We start from the raw sequence: 9,040 nt of genomic DNA on the forward strand, positions 1-9,040 counted from the left end.
ATGGTTAATTCACAGTCCTTCCCAAAACAAATGTCTGTTTCCTTTAATGTTAAAACACCCTGGATTTGACCTGACAGAGGATCACATTGGAAAGGTGTTGCCCCTTAACACTTTACTCCGGTCTCTTTTCTCTCTCCGGTTGCTGTGGAAAACCTCAAACGTGAGTCAGACCTTAAGTAAATAACGTCAAAGTCTTAGAGAAATGATGTTCCACGGAAACCGACAGTGGAACAAAAAGCATACATAAATCATGACAATGAGATGAAATTCGATCCACGCCCTAATGGTGTTTATAAACATTAAATGTTTATTTGTATTTCTAATGTTAAAAAAATATCCATTTAAATATGCTTAAAACATCTCTCTATAGCTCTATAGTCTGCTGTATGCTGTTATGCATTTAAATACTACAGTATATCCAAAAACCTGAAGTGCTGATTTATAGATTAGTAGCAAAGAAAGCTTTTGAAATGTATTGGGAGTGTAATTTATGGACAATGATGGAATAAATGAGATCATATTCAAACTGGGACAATCCATTAGCTGATTTTTCCATTTAACATAAAAGGTATGTCTACACCTCTGCACAGTAATAGAGGAAATACGGCTTCGTGGGGCATTAAACTGTGGTCAGTTAAATAAATGATAATCTGCTACTTTGGGACTTAGATGGAAATGAGTACTCGTGCCCATATTTCTCATTAATACACATCTCATCTTAGTGGTAAAACCCTGCAAATTCAACACCAAAATTTACTGTGCTTTTTTTTTTTTTTTTTTTAAGAAATCCCATATCCCCCTTGCTTCTTCTTTTTCTTTTCTTTTTTTACTCTATTGGATGAATAAAGCCACCTTTCTGACATTTTCACTGTTCTCTCCAGGCATCTCTCATGAGTTCCTTTTTTTTTTTTTTTCTTCAGCCACTGTGGTAAAGCACACGCAAGAAATTTAAGATGTGGTTAAAAGCAATTCTAATAGGTGAAGATTTTACTTACTGTATAAATCATTTAAATTATAGATTTATTTCAACAATTTATATAGTTTGTAACCAAATTGTGGAAGTAAATCAATATTCTTTAAATTATGATTTATGACTTATGATTATAAGTCATAAAACATAATTTATCATAATCTTTACAGAATGGCACATGAACGTAGCGTATGCATAATGAGTTTTGGTGTTTTCTCTTTACTACACATCACAGTTCACACATTGTCCACATACACTTTATATAACATGCGTCCAGGGAAAGTTAGTGTGTGGGTTTATTTTACATGTGATTGATACACATGATCAGTTCTCTTATTGGATGTCGTGTACAGTCAATTTATTTGCAGATATGACTGTCATACTTTACATGTAATCATGTATTCACATAAAGAAATATTATCTGCAGGGCTCTGAAATTACAGAAATGGAAAACACCCCTGTGGGTCGATTAATATTTTGTTTTATTTTATTTTAAACAATTAGAATTATTGCAATACAAACAGCATTCATTATGAACATGTTACGACTTTGCCGCAGTAACGTTTTTATTCTGCAGGGAAGAGGAACAACCTTAAGCATTTAGACACAAGTTGTGTCACATGACATGATGTATTAAATTTTAGCCACTGTACAACAAAGCAATGAAACAGCAGCGAGACAGCTTGTTCAGCATGTCCCTAAACTGTCCTTCTCTCTCTCTCTCTTCTCTCTTCTGTATCTGACAGCAGAATATATTTCAACATACACACACACATTTTCACCATTAACAAAGTGCGCAATGTTTCATTATTACTAACATTTAGCATGCTATCTACAAGATCCACACACACATACAGGAGCTTTACAGGGCTGAAAAAACAACAGAGAAGGAACATCTAGATTAAGGAGACATAATTATTTAATATTGTGACTTCTTTAGCTGTTGGTGTTTTATTTGTACTAGGATTGATTTAAAAATATTTAAAGTTGATAACTGGTTTAAGTAGTTTCTATTGATAGTTAAATAAATATTCTTTTTTTTCACATTTGTTTGTTTGTAAAAATAAAATCATCCAATTGCAGAACAGACAGTCCCACAAATTTTTGAAAGAATTTTAAAACCTTTTTACAAGAATTTTTTTTTTTTAAAGAAACCAAACTTTTTCGTAGATTACTGCTGTTTTAAATGAGAATAATGTAAGGATCACCTTGTAGTCTTGCAGGGACGCATGACCACTTCAGGTGGTCTAATGTTTATGTTCACAGCGACACACACATACACAAAATAAAAATAAAATAAAAAAACAGTAGATAATACACAATCTACTGTATTGCAATCATTAGCCTATTTGTCTTTCCTCTGAAAATATAGAACTATAATCACATTTAGTTTTACTTCACTACCTGTAACAGCCACAGTTTTATCAGGAGGCCTCCGAGCTATCTGTTTTTATCAGAAATAATATGTTAAATGTCAAGTATGCCGCAGTGGACTACTTTATCTCATTTAAAAGCTGTGTATTTAAAGTACAACTAGTTAATATGCGGTATTTTAAATGCTTTATCCTGAAAATTCTATAAAAACTTTACATTCCAAGTAAAACACAACCCAAAAGTCGGAGAAGTTAACAATCCTAAAGTCAAATAGGGACCCTTTAAAAAACAACCAAAAAAAACAAAACATCAATGATGCATTTAACCAGGACTCTGCTTTTCCTCTTGAATGTGTTAATTACGCTGTGATTTCCTCGGCAGATGTTTGAGGAATAGTGGGAAGCAACTGGGCAAAGAGGACTAAGTGTTTAGCAGGTGAAACTCTATCCTTCATGTTATGTTATACCTTAAAAGAGTGAACACACACACTTGCCAATTATATGGCAATAGACTATTTCCAGAACACTGATTTTTACTGAACATTGTTAAATAAAGGGTGACATATAAAAAATTTTAACAATGATTTTACGTCCTTCTTAGAGAAGTCCAAGAAAAGAGCAGAGCATTAACGACTGCAGTCATAGCCCAACTAGGAAAGTAAAGATATACAGTATCTACCAAATTGTGCACATTATTCACCTGCATTTACCTGTACTTCTCCTCGGCCACAATGGACAGAATGGAGGATGTAACGTGAGTGTAAGTTAAGATTTACACAATGTTTTTACTTGGTCAAGTTCACTGGACTTGAATGAAATCAAGGACTTCCTTTTTAGAGCAGGTGACCCCTGTTTCCTACAGGCTGATGCCTCTACAGAGCTGCATTAACCTCTGCTTGCAGTATCAGGTGTCAGGGTCTCTAATCACACAACCAGCAATAGGGTTGAGGCTCAAGGCTCGTGGACTTTGGTAATTTTACACAATAGTGCCATCTAAAGGTTATATAAGGAACTCACAAGTTTCTAAAATTTCCAACATTAGATACTATATTTAAGCTGATTGGATATAGGAGGAGCAGACATGCAATACTGTATATAACTTTTTAAACTATTTCATGCATTACTTATGAATTACTGTTATGTTATATTCATACATTTAATATGAAAACATACGAGCATCAGAAAGCAAATATATTTTTGTTTTTCTTATCTTGATTTGCTATTCAGAACAGACAGAGCAAAGAGCAAATGAGTTTGATCTATCTGTCAGACTTTTCTCTTTAGATGTGAAGAGGCTTGCATTATAATAGGTTTGATGCAAAGGTTGAAGAGATGGCTCAGCTTGAGCCCACCATGCTTCTCCACCTTTCCATCTTCTCTGCTGTGGGAGAAGCCCAGGAGCTGTCAATCATCTGCTAGTGTAGGACCCAAAGTAAAAATGCCTTTCATACAGACCTCATCGTTTCTTCTCATTCAAGCCTATCAACACTTGGTAAAAGGCAGCCCTTACCAAGAATAAGGAGAAGAATTTATTTTTAAGAAACTCAAACCCACTTTTTAAATCAGGCAGTAGATACCTGATTGTCACTCTAAGAGCTGGGGACTAATCCTTTTGTGTTTCTATAGGATTACTTGCGCCAGGTCCCACTCCCCTTTGGCACTGCATGGGAGAATAGACAGATTAAGGGGATTAGCTTGTATCCTCCTAACTTGTCAAGCCTGGATGTAAGAAACCATTGACTTCTCTGTTCTGAATGAGAGAAGTGCCTAAAAGGGGGGAGAAATGAAAGGCACTGAACAAGAAAAATTCCTGAAAGAACAATGTGATTTATTTGCTTTTGTTCCTTTAAACTTGGTGGAAAGGTTCAAAGAGTCTCACCTAAGAAGCCATAGTCCAGAGATGGAAAGAAAAATATATCTTGGGAAAGTTGATGTGAGCCCATTTTTATGTCTGTCAAAATAACACTGTCCACAAATCCAGTCCAAAGAAATAGGCTACGCTTACTTAACTCATAGCTTTCTACACTTCTCATTTCACAAATATTATTGAAAAAACAAATGTAAAGCAAGACTAAAAATACATTACTTAAGCCCTTTTCAGATATAGAATATGAAGCATTTCTCGAGTCAGTAATCTGTAAAACTGTCATTCTGACATAACTCACTTTTAGTAAATGTTAAATTACTCTTAGAAATACTCTTAGACGAAAATGTATAGAACCCTCCTTTGGCTGTTCCTCTGAAAGAACCCTTACATGTTCTTCTAATGAGTGGGTGTCCTCATTAGAGACAGGTTCATGTAGAATCTATTTAGGAAGGCAAGAACCCTTAACTAAATAAAGAACCTTCTGAAGAGTCATTGAAGGCAGAGAATTATGTCATCAACTATGTAAACTATGTGAAAAACAAACCCTAAAATATTTGTAAATTACAAATGAAATAACTGAAGGGATGTTGTTCAATTGTGTTTTTTCTTGTATAAACATCATTTTATATTCATAACATGTTCTACCGTATTGGTTTCAAAATAATTTGAAAAACAAAGCACAGAACTGATTCATATTTTGTGACACCTCCTGTGGACTGCATATCAGCAGAAAACTATTTCTTCATGTAATAATTAAGAAAGATAAAGATTTTTGTAAAAGAATCTCGGGTTGGAATCCTTCTTTGGCAGAGCATTGTAAGCTCCTGTAAATTGTTGGATTTGTGCATTTCTGCTAATTCACGTCACAGGTTTTCAACAGGATCTGAAACTAAGCACTGGGGTGTCCATTTCAATGCAATGTTTTTAAGCCCATGCTCGCATTTCTGTGATGATGTAAAGGAATGTTTTGGATAATTTTCTTGTATAAAAGTCTAACTATGGCTAAGCCTTAACTTCCTGGCAGTCAGAACTGGCTTAAATATCCTGTTACATAGCAGGATAATATTATCATTCATCACTACAAGATACTATTATAATTGCTCTATCCTGATATCTTGGTTCTGCCTCTAGAAATTATCCCAGGTACCTGTCCCATGACATAGCACCCCTGGGGACCATTTAACCTCCAACATTAAATTTACAGTTATTTTTTAAGGTGCATTTTATAGTTTATTATTTACCTGGTAAAATAAACATGGTCTGTATATAGTGTATATAGTATATTTAGGTTGCATACATAATACAGTAAAGTAAAAATTCGTTAATGGGTGTGTGTGTGTGTGTGTGTGTGTGTGTGTGCCGTGCGATGGATTGGCACCCTGTCCAGAGTGTACCCCGCCTCGTGCCCTAAATATTCTGGGATAGGCTCCAGGCCCCCCTGCGACCCTGAATACAGGATAAAGCGGTATAGACAATGAGTGAGTAAGCGACGACCTTAGCTTGTTAGTAAACTGCAGTAAAAAAGAGGGCTAACTCCTAACCTTCTAATCAGCAGGACATGATTTTAACCACAGAGACATGATTTTAACCTACAGTATGCTCATGTCAAAGTGTAAATTATGGCTCCACTGTTAAATGTTTACCAATAACTATTTATCTATGGTTTATATAAATTACATTAATGATAACAATTTTATCTCATATTTGATAAAATGCAATAATGAGATTTTTGTTTTACCAGTTCTAACTGCTGTCACTGAGACATTTTATCTTTCGTCTTATATTTTGTGACTGTGGTCTGGTGAGAGCGTCCAGTCATCTCTCAGCACTTTTCTTGTTATGTTACTGAGCTTTGTGGCATCCATTCGGCTTCCCCTTGATAGCACTGCATTGCACTGTGAAAAACAAGAGCAATGTGCAAACTCTCCTCCTTGAAACTACACGGACTGACTTGCAAAATTGATATGTCATTTGACAAGCATCTGTTTTCAGTCACCCGATCATCAGTGGGTCCAAAAGAAAAGTCTGCTCTTCATGGGGTGGGTCACCCTAGGTTCTACAATCTTCTCATGGTTCTACACTTTTAACATTGCCCCACCTAGTGGCATAAGTGCAGTGGTCATCTCAGAATGCCTTTCATTGTGGCATATTTAATTCTCACCACCCTTGGCATATAGGGGAGATGACATCAAACCCAAATTATGTGCATAGTTGTGGGTATAAGAAATCTTGAAAATTGTAAGGTTGTTTTTGATTTAAAACTAGCACCGCCTGATAAAAACTCTGTAAGAAGTTTAATAAACGCTGTGTCATACATCACTTTATGACTGTGCTTTTAATATATGTGGATCATAAGTGGGATTTACTGTCATTCTTATATATCTCACAATGTACATTTAAATAAAAAAAAGTGTTTCCAAGTGCAAATATACAAGTGTGTACAACAGTGTTCAGTGGTGGGTGTTGGGAAATGTTTTAATATAAAAAAAGGCCATATTTCATTATTTCAGAATTGAAATACATCAAAACTGTCGAGTATCAAAACTGGATGGCACAGTGGCTTAAAGTTTATCACTGTGGCCTCAGACCTCCAGGGTCGAGGTTGCATTCCCGCCTTGGGTCTGTGTGTATGGAGTTGGCATGTTCTTAGTTGGGGGATTTCCTCCAGGTACTCTGGTTTCTTGCAACAGTCCAAAGACATGTAGGTTAGGCTTATTGGCATTTCTAAATTGCCTGTCTACTATAAAGCGGTATAGACGATGAGTGAGGGAATATCAAAACTTTAACACATATACTTTCGAGTCTAAATTGCATACGTCATTGACTGCATGTGATTCTCATTTTAATTTTTTACAGTATTATTTTATTTTAAAATAAAGAATTTAACTTTGTGTGAATTACATTTTTGCTTGCATTAATGTACGTGTAGTATACTGTACGGTTACTTTTACAGTTTATCATATACTCATGCTGTTGTCATGCCTATTTTAAGAATGTAATTTATCAGAATATTCCCTTGTCCTTGACGTGTGCTGGATAAGTTTGTTTGGTTATGCAACATGTTAAATATAATTGAGCAATATCATACTGAGGAAGCCAAAAGGTGAGGAGTATAAACCATAGAGATAGTGGACAGTTCTGTAAATCTTATAGATTTATATTTCCACTTATTTTGTTTTAGAATATCAGCTTCCTTAACTTTTTAAACAAATAACATTAAATGTTGAGCTATTGGACAAGGTTGTGCAATCACTTCTTCCACACACCAAAGAGTGCCCTTGATGACGGATTACAGAGGGATGCGTTTTCTTGCTAAATGTGGTTCCATGACTGGTTTTGAATGTGGGTTTTGGCATGTAGCTACTCTCTGTTCCGTACAGCGAAGCGCACCGACCTAAACTAACTGAAAGCAACAGTTAACGTAACAAACAAATACCTAGGACATGGAATGATACATATAGTTAAACATCACTGTGCTGTTACCTTTCATTATCACCACTTGTGAAATCCCTCTCATCCAACCACATTACTCAGTCGGAACTCTCACTCACTAACTCATCGTCTATATTGCTTTATCCTGTATTCAGGGTTGCAGGGGGCCTAAGGCCGGTCCCAGGAGACCTGGAGCACAAGGCAGGGTATACCCTGGACAGGGTGCCAATCCATCTTAGGGCACACACTACAGCAATTTGGGAACGCCAGTTAGCCTAACTTGCTTGTCTTTGGATTGTGAGAGAAAACCAGCCAAGGCAGAACATGCAATCTCTATGCATACAGACTTAAGGTGGTAATCGAACCCGGAAGTGCAAGGCAACAGTGCTAACTACAAAGCAACTGTGCCACCCTTGTTGCACAAGTTCAGTCCTAAAAAGCCACTGTCCTGCAGATTTCAGCTCCAACCCTGAAAAAAAAACTTACCAGCCTGTAGCCCAAGTATTCCTGAAGATCTTGATCAGGTGTGTTTGATTAGGATTTGAGCTTTCCCAAATGACTGTTAACTAAGGCTATAACTAACTTTTTTTAATTTTTTTGTGTAATAATTATTTTTCATAGTTAATTTAACTATTATTTTCTGGCTGGATGATTAATCCTTTTATTACCTTGACAGGAATTAATAACCATACCCTTAATATTTAATCTTTTAACCTGTAGTTCAAGCAATTTCTCATAAAAAAATATTTTACATATATATATATTTTTAATGTGCTTGCTATAATGAGTAATTATTATTTTAAAAGCAACAGTTAATTCAGAGGATTGTAAGACTCCAGGGGCAGCACAGTGGCTTAGTGGTTAGTTCTGTCGCCTTGCGCCTCCAGGGTCTTTGTTCGATTCCTGCCTATGTGTGCCTAGAGTTTGCATGTTCTTGGTGCTAGGTGGGTTTCCTCTTAATGCTAATTGGCATTTTCAAAGTGAATGAGTGTGTGAGTATGTGTGTGCCCTGAGATAGATTGGCACCCTGTTTATGATGTACCCTGCTTCGTGCATTAAGTTTCCTGGGATAGGCTCCAGTCCCCCTGCGACCTTGTATACATGATTAGGCATTATAGATGGTGAGTGTAATACTCTAAGTGTTTATTTATTTTCCTTATCAGAAAAATTAAGGGCACAGGACACCCTGGATGAGGTGCTAATAGTGTCTTTGGAAACGCCAATGCATATCTGGATAAAAACTGGACTACCCAGAGGAAACACACAAAGCACAGGGAGAAGATGCAAACCACATGCAGACAGACCAGCGGTGAGATTTGAACAATGCATCCCATCTACTGCATGCCACACTGATGTCCTACCTGAGCACATTCAGATTTACATTCATGCAGATTGAGG

Source organism: Clarias gariepinus, chromosome 8 (assembly GCF_024256425.1).
Source record: "Clarias gariepinus isolate MV-2021 ecotype Netherlands chromosome 8, CGAR_prim_01v2, whole genome shotgun sequence".
NCBI lineage: Eukaryota > Metazoa > Chordata > Actinopteri > Siluriformes > Clariidae > Clarias > Clarias gariepinus.